We start from the raw sequence: 13,224 nt of genomic DNA on the forward strand, positions 1-13,224 counted from the left end.
TCTAGGTTAACATACAGTGATATCACTCCTATTCAAGTACTAAACATGCCAACCTGAAGTGTAAAACATCCCCTAGGTGTAGTTAAGGCATCAGTTAGGAGTGAACTGAACACTCATGTTATGGGCAATTAGACTTAAAATAAAGTGTGGACAGCAGTAACGTTACTTTTGAAATGTGATGCTGAGTGAGCACACAGGGGAATTAGCTCAAATGGTAGAGCGCTCGCTTAGCATGCGAGAGGTAGCGGGATCGATGCCCGCATTCTCCATTCTAAAATTTGCATACATTTTACTTTTTAACTTGTAATTGCCATGGTTGTTGCAGAGTAAGAACAGAAAAGTCACAGATGGCTTTCAAATTTGGTGTCATTATAACAACTAAAGTGGTTTAATCAAAAGTGTTTAGGTATTCTATAGCACGTGAGAGGAATTTGATTTCTTATGCAATCTCAAAATGAAAATTTCACACCTTCCATTTTCATTTCGTCTTATTTTACTTGACATTCTTTCCTCTGAAGGATGTATAAAAGTGAAGTTCCTTGCAAAACAAGAGCAGAGGAATATCCAGAAACAGTTTTCCTTAATAAAAAATGATGAGTCTGCATACCATATTTAAGTGGGAGCCCGGCTAGCTCAGTCGGTAGAGCATGAGACTCTTAATCTCAGGGTCGTGGGTTCGAGCCCCACGTTGGGCGAAAACGAGTATTTTTTGCTGGATGATAGCATTGGCTCTCATAATATGGTGATTAATCTTGCATTAGACATGCACTAACTCCTAAAAATTGTATCTCCCTTGGTTACTCATTCATGAGAAATGTATCTCCAAGATTAGGTAGGGCCTGAGTCTAGGTTAACATACAGTGATATCACTCCTATTCAAGTACTAAACATGCCAACCTGAAGTGTAAAACATCCCCTAGGTGTAGTTAAGGCATCAGTTAGGAGTGAACTGAACACTCATGTTATGGGCAATTAGACTTAAAATAAAGTGTGGACAGCAGTAACGTTACTTTTGAAATGTGATGCTGAGTGAGCACACAGGGGAATTAGCTCAAATGGTAGAGCGCTCGCTTAGCATGCGAGAGGTAGCGGGATCGATGCCCGCATTCTCCATTCTAAAATTTGCATACATTTTACTTTTTAACTTGTAATTGCCATGGTTGTTGCAGAGTAAGAACAGAAAAGTCACAGATGGCTTTCAAATTTGGTGTCATTATAACAACTAAAGTGGTTTAATCAAAAGTGTTTAGGTATTCTATAGCACGTGAGAGGAATTTGATTTCTTATGCAATCTCAAAATGAAAATTTCACACCTTCCATTTTCATTTCGTCTTATTTTACTTGACATTCTTTCCTCTGAAGGATGTATAAAAGTGAAGTTCCTTGCAAAACAAGAGCAGAGGAATATCCAGAAACAGTTTTCCTTAATAAAAAATGATGAGTCTGTATACCATATTTAAGTGGGAGCCCGGCTAGCTCAGTCGGTAGAGCATGAGACTCTTAATCTCAGGGTCGTGGGTTCGAGCCCCACGTTGGGCGAAAACGAGTATTTTTTGCTGGATGATAGCATTGGCTCTCATAATATGGTGATTAATCTTGCATTAGACATTCACTAACTCCTAAAAATTGTATCTCCCTTGGTTACTCATTCATGAGAAATGTATCTCCAAGATTAGGTAGGGCCTGAGTCTAGGTTAACATACAGTGATATCACTCCTATTCAAGTACTAAACATGCCAACCTGAAGTGTAAAACATCCCCTAGGTGTAGTTAAGGCATCAGTTAGGAGTGAACTGAACACTCATGTTATGGGCAATTAGACTTAAAATAAAGTGTGGACAGCAGTAACGTTACTTTTGAAATGTGATGCTGAGTGAGCACACAGGGGAATTAGCTCAAATGGTAGAGCGCTCGCTTAGCATGCGAGAGGTAGCGGGATCGATGCCCGCATTCTCCATTCTAAAATTTGCATACATTTTACTTTTTAACTTGTAATTGCCATGGTTGTTGCAGAGTAAGAACAGAAAAGTCACAGATGGCTTTCAAATTTGGTGTCATTATAACAACTAAAGTGGTTTAATCAAAAGTGTTTAGGTATTCTATAGCACGTGAGAGGAATTTGATTTCTTATGCAATCTCAAAATGAAAATTTCACACCTTCCATTTTCATTTCGTCTTATTTTACTTGACATTCTTTCCTCTGAAGGATGTATAAAAGTGAAGTTCCTTGCAAAACAAGAGCAGAGGAATATCCAGAAACAGTTTTCCTTAATAAAAAATGATGAGTCTGCATACCATATTTAAGTGGGAGCCCGGCTAGCTCAGTCGGTAGAGCATGAGACTCTTAATCTCAGGGTAGTGGGTTCGAGCCCCACGTTGGGCGAAAATGAGTATTTTTTGCTGGATGATAGCATTGGCTCTCATAATATGGTGATTAATCTTGCATTAGACATGCACTAACTCCTAAAAATTGTATCTCCCTTGGTTACTCATTCATGAGAAATGTATCTCCAAGATTAGGTAGGGCCTGAGTCTAGGTTAACATACAGTGATATCACTCCTATTCAAGTACTAAACATGCCAACCTGAAGTGTAAAACATCCCCTAGGTGTAGTTAAGGCATCAGTTAGGAGTGAACTGAACACTCATGTTATGGGCAATTAGACTTAAAATAAAGTGTGGACAGCAGTAACGTTACTTTTGAAATGTGATGCTGAGTGAGCACACAGGGGAATTAGCACAAATGGTAGAGTGCTCGCTTAGCATGCGAGAGGTAGCGGGATCGATGCCCGCATTCTCCATTCTAAAATTTGCATACATTTTACTTTTTAACTTGTAATTGCCATGGTTGTTGCAGAGTAAGAACAGAAAAGTCACAGATGGCTTTCAAATTTGGTGTCATTATAACAACTAAAGTGGTTTAATCAAAAGTGTTTAGGTATTCTATAGCACGTGAGAGGAATTTGATTTCTTATGCAATCTCAAAATGAACATTTCACACCTTCCATTTTCATTTCGTCTTATTTTACTTGACATTCTTTCCTCTGAAGGATGTATAAAAGTGAAGTTCCTTGCAAAACAAGAGCAGAGGAATATCCAGAAACGGTTTTCCTTAATAAAAAATGATGAGTCTGCATACCATATTTATTTGGGTCCCGGCTAGCTCAGTCGGTAGAGCTATGAGACTCTTAATCTCAGGGTCGTGGGTTCGAGCCCCACGTTGGGCGAAAACGAGTATTTTTTGCTGGATGATAGCATTGGCTCTCATAATATGGTGATTAATCTTGCATTAGACATGCACTAACTCCTAAAAATTGTATCTCCCTTGGTTACTCATTCATGAGAAATGTATCTCCAAGATTAGGTAGGGCCTGAGTCTAGGTTAACATACAGTGATATCACTCCTATTCAAGTACTAAACATGCCAACCTGAAGTGTAAAACATCCCCTAGGTGTAGTTAAGGCATCAGTTAGGAGTGAACTGAACACTCATGTTATGGGCAATTAGACTTAAAATAAAGTGTGGACAGCAGTAACGTTACTTTTGAAATGTGATGCTGAGTGAGCACACAGGGGAATTAGCTCAAATGGTAGAGCGCTCGCTTAGCATGCGAGAGGTAGCGGGATCGATGCCCGCATTCTCCATTCTAAAATTTGCATACATTTTACTTTTTAACTTGTAATTGCCATGGTTGTTGCAGAGTAAGAACAGAAAAGTCACAGATGGCTTTCAAATTTGGTGTCATTATAACAACTAAAGTGGTTTAATCAAAAGTGTTTAGGTATTCTATAGCACGTGAGAGGAATTTGATTTCTTATGCAATCTCAAAATGAAAATTTCACACCTTCCATTTTCATTTCGTCTTATTTTACTTGACATTCTTTCCTCTGAAGGATGTATAAAAGTGAAGTTCCTTGCAAAACAAGAGCAGAGGAATATCCAGAAACAGTTTTCCTTAATAAAAAATGATGAGTCTGCATACCATATTTAAGTGGGAGCCCGGCTAGCTCAGTCGGTAGAGCATGAGACTCTTAATCTCAGGGTCGTGGGTTCGAGCCCCACGTTGGGCGAAAACGAGTATTTTTTGCTGGATGATAGCATTGGCTCTCATAATATGGTGATTAATCTTGCATTAGACATGCACTAACTCCTAAAAATTGTATCTCCCTTGGTTACTCATTCATGAGAAATGTATCTCCAAGATTAGGTAGGGCCTGAGTCTAGGTTAACATACAGTGATATCACTCCTATTCAAGTACTAAACATGCCAACCTGAAGTGTAAAACATCCCCTAGGTGTAGTTAAGGCATCAGTTAGGAGTGAACTGAACACTCATGTTATGGGCAATTAGACTTAAAATAAAGTGTGGACAGCAGTAACGTTACTTTTGAAATGTGATGCTGAGTGAGCACACAGGGGAATTAGCTCAAATGGTAGAGCGCTCGCTTAGCATGCGAGAGGTAGCGGGATCGATGCCCGCATTCTCCATTCTAAAATTTGCATACATTTTACTTTTTAACTTGTAATTGCCATGGTTGTTGCAGAGTAAGAACAGAAAAGTCACAGATGGCTTTCAAATTTGGTGTCATTATAACAACTAAAGTGGTTTAATCAAAAGTGTTTAGGTATTCTATAGCACGTGAGAGGAATTTGATTTCTTATGCAATCTCAAAATGAAAATTTCACACCTTCCATTTTCATTTCGTCTTATTTTACTTGACATTCTTTCCTCTGAAGGATGTATAAAAGTGAAGTTCCTTGCAAAACAAGAGCAGAGGAATATCCAGAAACAGTTTTCCTTAATAAAAAATGATGAGTCTGTATACCATATTTAAGTGGGAGCCCGGCTAGCTCAGTCGGTAGAGCATGAGACTCTTAATCTCAGGGTCGTGGGTTCGAGCCCCACGTTGGGCGAAAACGAGTATTTTTTGCTGGATGATAGCATTGGCTCTCATAATATGGTGATTAATCTTGCATTAGACATTCACTAACTCCTAAAAATTGTATCTCCCTTGGTTACTCATTCATGAGAAATGTATCTCCAAGATTAGGTAGGGCCTGAGTCTAGGTTAACATACAGTGATATCACTCCTATTCAAGTACTAAACATGCCAACCTGAAGTGTAAAACATCCCCTAGGTGTAGTTAAGGCATCAGTTAGGAGTGAACTGAACACTCATGTTATGGGCAATTAGACTTAAAATAAAGTGTGGACAGCAGTAACGTTACTTTTGAAATGTGATGCTGAGTGAGCACACAGGGGAATTAGCTCAAATGGTAGAGCGCTCGCTTAGCATGCGAGAGGTAGCGGGATCGATGCCCGCATTCTCCATTCTAAAATTTGCATACATTTTACTTTTTAACTTGTAATTGCCATGGTTGTTGCAGAGTAAGAACAGAAAAGTCACAGATGGCTTTCAAATTTGGTGTCATTATAACAACTAAAGTGGTTTAATCAAAAGTGTTTAGGTATTCTATAGCACGTGAGAGGAATTTGATTTCTTATGCAATCTCAAAATGAAAATTTCACACCTTCCATTTTCATTTCGTCTTATTTTACTTGACATTCTTTCCTCTGAAGGATGTATAAAAGTGAAGTTCCTTGCAAAACAAGAGCAGAGGAATATCCAGAAACGGTTTTCCTTAATAAAAAATGATGAGTCTGCATACCATATTTATTTGGGTCCCGGCTAGCTCAGTCGGTAGAGCTATGAGACTCTTAATCTCAGGGTCGTGGGTTCGAGCCCCACGTTGGGCGAAAACGAGTATTTTTTGCTGGATGATAGCATTGGCTCTCATAATATGGTGATTAATCTTGCATTAGACATGCACTAACTCCTAAAAATTGTATCTCCCTTGGTTACTCATTCATGAGAAATGTATCTCCAAGATTAGGTAGGGCCTGAGTCTAGGTTAACATACAGTGATATCACTCCTATTCAAGTACTAAACATGCCAACCTGAAGTGTAAAACATCCCCTAGGTGTAGTTAAGGCATCAGTTAGGAGTGAACTGAACACTCATGTTATGGGCAATTAGACTTAAAATAAAGTGTGGACAGCAGTAACGTTACTTTTGAAATGTGATGCTGAGTGAGCACACAGGGGAATTAGCTCAAATGGTAGAGCGCTCGCTTAGCATGCGAGAGGTAGCGGGATCGATGCCCGCATTCTCCATTCTAAAATTTGCATACATTTTACTTTTTAACTTGTAATTGCCATGGTTGTTGCAGAGTAAGAACAGAAAAGTCACAGATGGCTTTCAAATTTGGTGTCATTATAACAACTAAAGTGGTTTAATCAAAAGTGTTTAGGTATTCTATAGCACGTGAGAGGAATTTGATTTCTTATGCAATCTCAAAATGAAAATTTCACACCTTCCATTTTCATTTCGTCTTATTTTACTTGACATTCTTTCCTCTGAAGGATGTATAAAAGTGAAGTTCCTTGCAAAACAAGAGCAGAGGAATATCCAGAAACAGTTTTCCTTAATAAAAAATGATGAGTCTGCATACCATATTTAAGTGGGAGCCCGGCTAGCTCAGTCGGTAGAGCATGAGACTCTTAATCTCAGGGTCGTGGGTTCGAGCCCCACGTTGGGCGAAAACGAGTATTTTTTGCTGGATGATAGCATTGGCTCTCATAATATGGTGATTAATCTTGCATTAGACATGCACTAACTCCTAAAAATTGTATCTCCCTTGGTTACTCATTCATGAGAAATGTATCTCCAAGATTAGGTAGGGCCTGAGTCTAGGTTAACATACAGTGATATCACTCCTATTCAAGTACTAAACATGCCAACCTGAAGTGTAAAACATCCCCTAGGTGTAGTTAAGGCATCAGTTAGGAGTGAACTGAACACTCATGTTATGGGCAATTAGACTTAAAATAAAGTGTGGACAGCAGTAACGTTACTTTTGAAATGTGATGCTGAGTGAGCACACAGGGGAATTAGCTCAAATGGTAGAGCGCTCGCTTAGCATGCGAGAGGTAGCGGGATCGATGCCCGCATTCTCCATTCTAAAATTTGCATACATTTTACTTTTTAACTTGTAATTGCCATGGTTGTTGCAGAGTAAGAACAGAAAAGTCACAGATGGCTTTCAAATTTGGTGTCATTATAACAACTAAAGTGGTTTAATCAAAAGTGTTTAGGTATTCTATAGCACGTGAGAGGAATTTGATTTCTTATGCAATCTCAAAATGAAAATTTCACACCTTCCATTTTCATTTCGTCTTATTTTACTTGACATTCTTTCCTCTGAAGGATGTATAAAAGTGAAGTTCCTTGCAAAACAAGAGCAGAGGAATATCCAGAAACAGTTTTCCTTAATAAAAAATGATGAGTCTGTATACCATATTTAAGTGGGAGCCCGGCTAGCTCAGTCGGTAGAGCATGAGACTCTTAATCTCAGGGTCGTGGGTTCGAGCCCCACGTTGGGCGAAAACGAGTATTTTTTGCTGGATGATAGCATTGGCTCTCATAATATGGTGATTAATCTTGCATTAGACATTCACTAACTCCTAAAAATTGTATCTCCCTTGGTTACTCATTCATGAGAAATGTATCTCCAAGATTAGGTAGGGCCTGAGTCTAGGTTAACATACAGTGATATCACTCCTATTCAAGTACTAAACATGCCAACCTGAAGTGTAAAACATCCCCTAGGTGTAGTTAAGGCATCAGTTAGGAGTGAACTGAACACTCATGTTATGGGCAATTAGACTTAAAATAAAGTGTGGACAGCAGTAACGTTACTTTTGAAATGTGATGCTGAGTGAGCACACAGGGGAATTAGCTCAAATGGTAGAGCGCTCGCTTAGCATGCGAGAGGTAGCGGGATCGATGCCCGCATTCTCCATTCTAAAATTTGCATACATTTTACTTTTTAACTTGTAATTGCCATGGTTGTTGCAGAGTAAGAACAGAAAAGTCACAGATGGCTTTCAAATTTGGTGTCATTATAACAACTAAAGTGGTTTAATCAAAAGTGTTTAGGTATTCTATAGCACGTGAGAGGAATTTGATTTCTTATGCAATCTCAAAATGAAAATTTCACACCTTCCATTTTCATTTCGTCTTATTTTACTTGACATTCTTTCCTCTGAAGGATGTATAAAAGTGAAGTTCCTTGCAAAACAAGAGCAGAGGAATATCCAGAAACAGTTTTCCTTAATAAAAAATGATGAGTCTGCATACCATATTTAAGTGGGAGCCCGGCTAGCTCAGTCGGTAGAGCATGAGACTCTTAATCTCAGGGTCGTGGGTTCGAGCCCCACGTTGGGCGAAAACGAGTATTTTTTGCTGGATGATAGCATTGGCTCTCATAATATGGTGATTAATCTTGCATTAGACATGCACTAACTCCTAAAAATTGTATCTCCCTTGGTTACTCATTCATGAGAAATGTATCTCCAAGATTAGGTAGGGCCTGAGTCTAGGTTAACATACAGTGATATCACTCCTATTCAAGTACTAAACATGCCAACCTGAAGTGTAAAACATCCCCTAGGTGTAGTTAAGGCATCAGTTAGGAGTGAACTGAACACTCATGTTATGGGCAATTAGACTTAAAATAAAGTGTGGACAGCAGTAACGTTACTTTTGAAATGTGATGCTGAGTGAGCACACAGGGGAATTAGCTCAAATGGTAGAGCGCTCGCTTAGCATGCGAGAGGTAGCGGGATCGATGCCCGCATTCTCCATTCTAAAATTTGCATACATTTTACTTTTTAACTTGTAATTGCCATGGTTGTTGCAGAGTAAGAACAGAAAAGTCACAGATGGCTTTCAAATTTGGTGTCATTATAACAACTAAAGTGGTTTAATCAAAAGTGTTTAGGTATTCTATAGCACGTGAGAGGAATTTGATTTCTTATGCAATCTCAAAATGAAAATTTCACACCTTCCATTTTCATTTCGTCTTATTTTACTTGACATTCTTTCCTCTGAAGGATGTATAAAAGTGAAGTTCCTTGCAAAACAAGAGCAGAGGAATATCCAGAAACAGTTTTCCTTAATAAAAAATGATGAGTCTGTATACCATATTTAAGTGGGAGCCCGGCTAGCTCAGTCGGTAGAGCATGAGACTCTTAATCTCAGGGTCGTGGGTTCGAGCCCCACGTTGGGCGAAAACGAGTATTTTTTGCTGGATGATAGCATTGGCTCTCATAATATGGTGATTAATCTTGCATTAGACATTCACTAACTCCTAAAAATTGTATCTCCCTTGGTTACTCATTCATGAGAAATGTATCTCCAAGATTAGGTAGGGCCTGAGTCTAGGTTAACATACAGTGATATCACTCCTATTCAAGTACTAAACATGCCAACCTGAAGTGTAAAACATCCCCTAGGTGTAGTTAAGGCATCAGTTAGGAGTGAACTGAACACTCATGTTATGGGCAATTAGACTTAAAATAAAGTGTGGACAGCAGTAACGTTACTTTTGAAATGTGATGCTGAGTGAGCACACAGGGGAATTAGCTCAAATGGTAGAGCGCTCGCTTAGCATGCGAGAGGTAGCGGGATCGATGCCCGCATTCTCCATTCTAAAATTTGCATACATTTTACTTTTTAACTTGTAATTGCCATGGTTGTTGCAGAGTAAGAACAGAAAAGTCACAGATGGCTTTCAAATTTGGTGTCATTATAACAACTAAACTGGTTTAATCAAAAGTGTTTAGGTATTCTATAGCACGTGAGAGGAATTTGATTTCTTATGCAATCTCAAAATGAAAATTTCACACCTTCCATTTTCATTTCGTCTTATTTTACTTGACATTCTTTCCTCTGAAGGATGTATAAAAGTGAAGTTCCTTGCAAAACAAGAGCAGAGGAATATCCAGAAACAGTTTTCCTTAATAAAAAATGATGAGTCTGCATACCATGTTTAAGTGGGAGCCCGGCTAGCTCAGTCGGTAGAGCATGAGACTCTTAATCTCAGGGTCGTGGGTTCGAGCCCCACGTTGGGCGAAAACGAGTATTTTTTGCTGGATGATAGCATTGGCTCTCATAATATGGTGATTAATCTTGCATTAGACATGCACTAACTCCTAAAAATTGTATCTCCCTTGGTTACTCATTCATGAGAAATGTATCTCCAAGATTAGGTAGGGCCTGAGTCTAGGTTAACATACAGTGATATCACTCCTATTCAAGTACTAAACATGCCAACCTGAAGTGTAAAACATCCCCCAGGTGTAGTTAAGGCATCAGTTAGGAGTGAACTGAACACTCATGTTATGGGCAATTAGACTTAAAATAAAGTGTAGACAGCAGTAACGTTACTTTTGAAATGTGATGCTAAGTGAGCACACAGGGGAATTAGCTCAAATGGTAGAGTGCTCGCTTAGCATGCGAGAGGTAGCGGGATCGATGCCCGCATTCTCCATTCTAAAATTTGCATACATTTTACTTTTTAACTTGTAATTGCCATGGTTGTTGCAGAGTAAGAACAGAAAAGTCACAGATGGCTTTCAAATTTGGTGTCATTATAACAACTAAAGTGGTTTAATCAAAAGTGTTTAGGTATTCTATAGCACGTGAGAGGAATTTGATTTCTTATGCAATCTCAAAATGAACATTTCACACCTTCCATTTTCATTTCGTCTTATTTTACTTGACATTCTTTCCTCTGAAGGATGTATAAAAGTGAAGTTCCTTGCAAAACAAGAGCAGAGGAATATCCAGAAACGGTTTTCCTTAATAAAAAATGATGAGTCTGCATACCATATTTATTTGGGTCCCGGCTAGCTCAGTCGGTAGAGCTATGAGACTCTTAATCTCAGGGTCGTGGGTTCGAGCCCCACGTTGGGCGAAAACGAGTATTTTTTGCTGGATGATAGCATTGGCTCTCATAATATGGTGATTAATCTTGCATTAGACATGCACTAACTCCTAAAAATTGTATCTCCCTTGGTTACTCATTCATGAGAAATGTATCTCCAAGATTAGGTAGGGCCTGAGTCTAGGTTAACATACAGTGATATCACTCCTATTCAAGTACTAAACATGCCAACCTGAAGTGTAAAACATCCCCTAGGTGTAGTTAAGGCATCAGTTAGGAGTGAACTGAACACTCATGTTATGGGCAATTAGACTTAAAATAAAGTGTGGACAGCAGTAACGTTACTTTTGAAATGTGATGCTGAGTGAGCACACAGGGGAATTAGCTCAAATGGTAGAGCGCTCGCTTAGCATGCGAGAGGTAGCGGGATCGATGCCCGCATTCTCCATTCTAAAATTTGCATACATTTTACTTTTTAACTTGTAATTGCCATGGTTGTTGCAGAGTAAGAACAGAAAAGTCACAGATGGCTTTCAAATTTGGTGTCATTATAACAACTAAAGTGGTTTAATCAAAAGTGTTTAGGTATTCTATAGCACGTGAGAGGAATTTGATTTCTTATGCAATCTCAAAATGAAAATTTCACACCTTCCATTTTCATTTCGTCTTATTTTACTTGACATTCTTTCCTCTGAAGGATGAATAAAAGTGAAGTTCCTTGCAAAACAAGAGCAGAGGAATATCCAGAAACAGTTTTCCTTAATAAAAAATGATGAGTCTGCATACCATATTTAAGTGGGAGCCCGGCTAGCTCAGTCGGTAGAGCATGAGACTCTTAATCTCAGGGTCGTGGGTTCGAGCCCCACGTTGGGCGAAAACGAGTATTTTTTGCTGGATGATAGCATTGGCTCTCATAATATGGTGATTAATCTTGCATTAGACATGCACTAACTCCTAAAAATTGTATCTCCCTTGGTTACTCATTCATGAGAAATGTATCTCCAAGATTAGGTAGGGCCTGAGTCTAGGTTAACATACAGTGATATCACTCCTATTCAAGTACTAAACATGCCAACCTGAAGTGTAAAACATCCCCTAGGTGTAGTTAAGGCATCAGTTAGGAGTGAACTGAACACTCATGTTATGGGCAATTAGACTTAAAATAAAGTGTGGACAGCAGTAACGTTACTTTTGAAATGTGATGCTGAGTGAGCACACAGGGGAATTAGCTCAAATGGTAGAGCGATCGCTTAGCATGCGAGAGGTAGCGGGATCGATGCCCGCATTCTCCATTCTAAAATTTGCATACATTTTACTTTTTAACTTGTAATTGCCATGGTTGTTGCAGAGTAAGAACAGAAAAGTCACAGATGGCTTTCAAATTTGGTGTCATTATAACAACTAAAGTGGTTTAATCAAAAGTGTTTAGGTATTCTATAGCACGTGAGAGGAATTTGATTTCTTATGCAATCTCAAAATGAAAATTTCACACCTTCCATTTTCATTTCGTCTTATTTTACTTGACATTCTTTCCTCTGAAGGATGTATAAAAGTGAAGTTCCTTGCAAAACAAGAGCAGAGGAATATCCAGAAACAGTTTTCCTTAATAAAAAATGATGAGTCTGCATACCATATTTAAGTGGGAGCCCGGCTAGCTCAGTCGGTAGAGCATGAGACTCTTAATCTCAGGGTCGTGGGTTCGAGCCCCACGTTGGGCGAAAACGAGTATTTTTTGCTGGATGATAGCATTGGCTCTCATAATATGGTGATTAATCTTGCATTAGACATTCACTAACTCCTAAAAATTGTATCTCCCTTGGTTACTCATTCATGAGAAATGTATCTCCAAGATTAGGTAGGGCCTGAGTCTAGGTTAACATACAGTGATATCACTCCTATTCAAGTACTAAACATGCCAACCTGAAGTGTAAAACATCCCCTAGGTGTAGTTAAGGCATCAGTTAGGAGTGAACTGAACACTCATGTTATGGGCAATTAGACTTAAAATAAAGTGTGGACAGCAGTAACGTTACTTTTGAAATGTGATGCTGAGTGAGCACACAGGGGAATTAGCTCAAATGGTAGAGCGCTCGCTTAGCATGCGAGAGGTAGTGGGATCGATGCCCGCATTCTCCATTCTAAAATTTGCATACATTTTACTTTTTAACTTGTAATTGCCATGGTTGTTGCAGAGTAAGAACAGAAAAGTCACAGATGGCTTTCAAATTTGGTGTCATTATAACAACTAAAGTGGTTTAATCAAAAGTGTTTAGGTATTCTATAGCACGTGAGAGGAATTTGATTTCTTATGCAATCTCAAAATGAAAATTTCACACCTTCCATTTTCATTTCGTCTTATTTTACTTGACATTCTTTCCTCTGAAGGATGTATAAAAGTGAAGTTCCTTGCAAAACAAGAGCAGAGGAATAT

The 13,224-nt window shown here is 38.8% G+C and overlaps 23 non-coding genes across 23 annotated transcripts; all 23 read left to right on the forward strand.

The window, feature by feature from the left end:
- Positions 1-196: 196 nt before the first annotated feature.
- Positions 197-269, forward strand: TRNAA-AGC (transfer RNA alanine (anticodon AGC)). The gene has a single exon. It is a non-coding gene; the product is annotated as a tRNA-Ala (tRNA).
- Positions 270-622: 353 nt separating this feature from the next.
- Positions 623-695, forward strand: TRNAK-CUU (transfer RNA lysine (anticodon CUU)). The gene has a single exon. It is a non-coding gene; the product is annotated as a tRNA-Lys (tRNA).
- Positions 696-1,040: 345 nt separating this feature from the next.
- TRNAA-AGC (transfer RNA alanine (anticodon AGC)) lies at positions 1,041-1,113 on the forward strand. Its single transcript has one exon. It is a non-coding gene; the product is annotated as a tRNA-Ala (tRNA).
- A 353-nt stretch (positions 1,114-1,466) lies between these two features.
- On the forward strand, positions 1,467-1,539 carry TRNAK-CUU (transfer RNA lysine (anticodon CUU)). The gene has a single exon. It is a non-coding gene; the product is annotated as a tRNA-Lys (tRNA).
- A 345-nt stretch (positions 1,540-1,884) lies between these two features.
- TRNAA-AGC (transfer RNA alanine (anticodon AGC)) lies at positions 1,885-1,957 on the forward strand. The gene has a single exon. It is a non-coding gene; the product is annotated as a tRNA-Ala (tRNA).
- A 1,615-nt stretch (positions 1,958-3,572) lies between these two features.
- On the forward strand, positions 3,573-3,645 carry TRNAA-AGC (transfer RNA alanine (anticodon AGC)). Its single transcript has one exon. It is a non-coding gene; the product is annotated as a tRNA-Ala (tRNA).
- Positions 3,646-3,998: 353 nt separating this feature from the next.
- TRNAK-CUU (transfer RNA lysine (anticodon CUU)) lies at positions 3,999-4,071 on the forward strand. The gene has a single exon. It is a non-coding gene; the product is annotated as a tRNA-Lys (tRNA).
- A 345-nt stretch (positions 4,072-4,416) lies between these two features.
- TRNAA-AGC (transfer RNA alanine (anticodon AGC)) lies at positions 4,417-4,489 on the forward strand. Its single transcript has one exon. It is a non-coding gene; the product is annotated as a tRNA-Ala (tRNA).
- Positions 4,490-4,842: 353 nt separating this feature from the next.
- TRNAK-CUU (transfer RNA lysine (anticodon CUU)) lies at positions 4,843-4,915 on the forward strand. The gene has a single exon. It is a non-coding gene; the product is annotated as a tRNA-Lys (tRNA).
- Positions 4,916-5,260: 345 nt separating this feature from the next.
- On the forward strand, positions 5,261-5,333 carry TRNAA-AGC (transfer RNA alanine (anticodon AGC)). Its single transcript has one exon. It is a non-coding gene; the product is annotated as a tRNA-Ala (tRNA).
- Positions 5,334-6,104: 771 nt separating this feature from the next.
- Positions 6,105-6,177, forward strand: TRNAA-AGC (transfer RNA alanine (anticodon AGC)). The gene has a single exon. It is a non-coding gene; the product is annotated as a tRNA-Ala (tRNA).
- Positions 6,178-6,530: 353 nt separating this feature from the next.
- On the forward strand, positions 6,531-6,603 carry TRNAK-CUU (transfer RNA lysine (anticodon CUU)). Its single transcript has one exon. It is a non-coding gene; the product is annotated as a tRNA-Lys (tRNA).
- A 345-nt stretch (positions 6,604-6,948) lies between these two features.
- TRNAA-AGC (transfer RNA alanine (anticodon AGC)) lies at positions 6,949-7,021 on the forward strand. The gene has a single exon. It is a non-coding gene; the product is annotated as a tRNA-Ala (tRNA).
- Positions 7,022-7,374: 353 nt separating this feature from the next.
- TRNAK-CUU (transfer RNA lysine (anticodon CUU)) lies at positions 7,375-7,447 on the forward strand. Its single transcript has one exon. It is a non-coding gene; the product is annotated as a tRNA-Lys (tRNA).
- A 345-nt stretch (positions 7,448-7,792) lies between these two features.
- On the forward strand, positions 7,793-7,865 carry TRNAA-AGC (transfer RNA alanine (anticodon AGC)). The gene has a single exon. It is a non-coding gene; the product is annotated as a tRNA-Ala (tRNA).
- Positions 7,866-8,218: 353 nt separating this feature from the next.
- Positions 8,219-8,291, forward strand: TRNAK-CUU (transfer RNA lysine (anticodon CUU)). Its single transcript has one exon. It is a non-coding gene; the product is annotated as a tRNA-Lys (tRNA).
- A 345-nt stretch (positions 8,292-8,636) lies between these two features.
- On the forward strand, positions 8,637-8,709 carry TRNAA-AGC (transfer RNA alanine (anticodon AGC)). Its single transcript has one exon. It is a non-coding gene; the product is annotated as a tRNA-Ala (tRNA).
- Positions 8,710-9,062: 353 nt separating this feature from the next.
- TRNAK-CUU (transfer RNA lysine (anticodon CUU)) lies at positions 9,063-9,135 on the forward strand. The gene has a single exon. It is a non-coding gene; the product is annotated as a tRNA-Lys (tRNA).
- A 345-nt stretch (positions 9,136-9,480) lies between these two features.
- TRNAA-AGC (transfer RNA alanine (anticodon AGC)) lies at positions 9,481-9,553 on the forward strand. The gene has a single exon. It is a non-coding gene; the product is annotated as a tRNA-Ala (tRNA).
- A 353-nt stretch (positions 9,554-9,906) lies between these two features.
- On the forward strand, positions 9,907-9,979 carry TRNAK-CUU (transfer RNA lysine (anticodon CUU)). The gene has a single exon. It is a non-coding gene; the product is annotated as a tRNA-Lys (tRNA).
- A 1,189-nt stretch (positions 9,980-11,168) lies between these two features.
- TRNAA-AGC (transfer RNA alanine (anticodon AGC)) lies at positions 11,169-11,241 on the forward strand. Its single transcript has one exon. It is a non-coding gene; the product is annotated as a tRNA-Ala (tRNA).
- A 353-nt stretch (positions 11,242-11,594) lies between these two features.
- TRNAK-CUU (transfer RNA lysine (anticodon CUU)) lies at positions 11,595-11,667 on the forward strand. The gene has a single exon. It is a non-coding gene; the product is annotated as a tRNA-Lys (tRNA).
- A 771-nt stretch (positions 11,668-12,438) lies between these two features.
- Positions 12,439-12,511, forward strand: TRNAK-CUU (transfer RNA lysine (anticodon CUU)). Its single transcript has one exon. It is a non-coding gene; the product is annotated as a tRNA-Lys (tRNA).
- The last annotated feature ends 713 nt before the right edge of the window (positions 12,512-13,224 follow it).

Source organism: Triturus cristatus, chromosome 4_1 (genome assembly GCF_964204655.1).
Source record: "Triturus cristatus chromosome 4_1, aTriCri1.1, whole genome shotgun sequence".
Taxonomy (NCBI): Eukaryota; Metazoa; Chordata; class Amphibia; order Caudata; family Salamandridae; genus Triturus; species Triturus cristatus.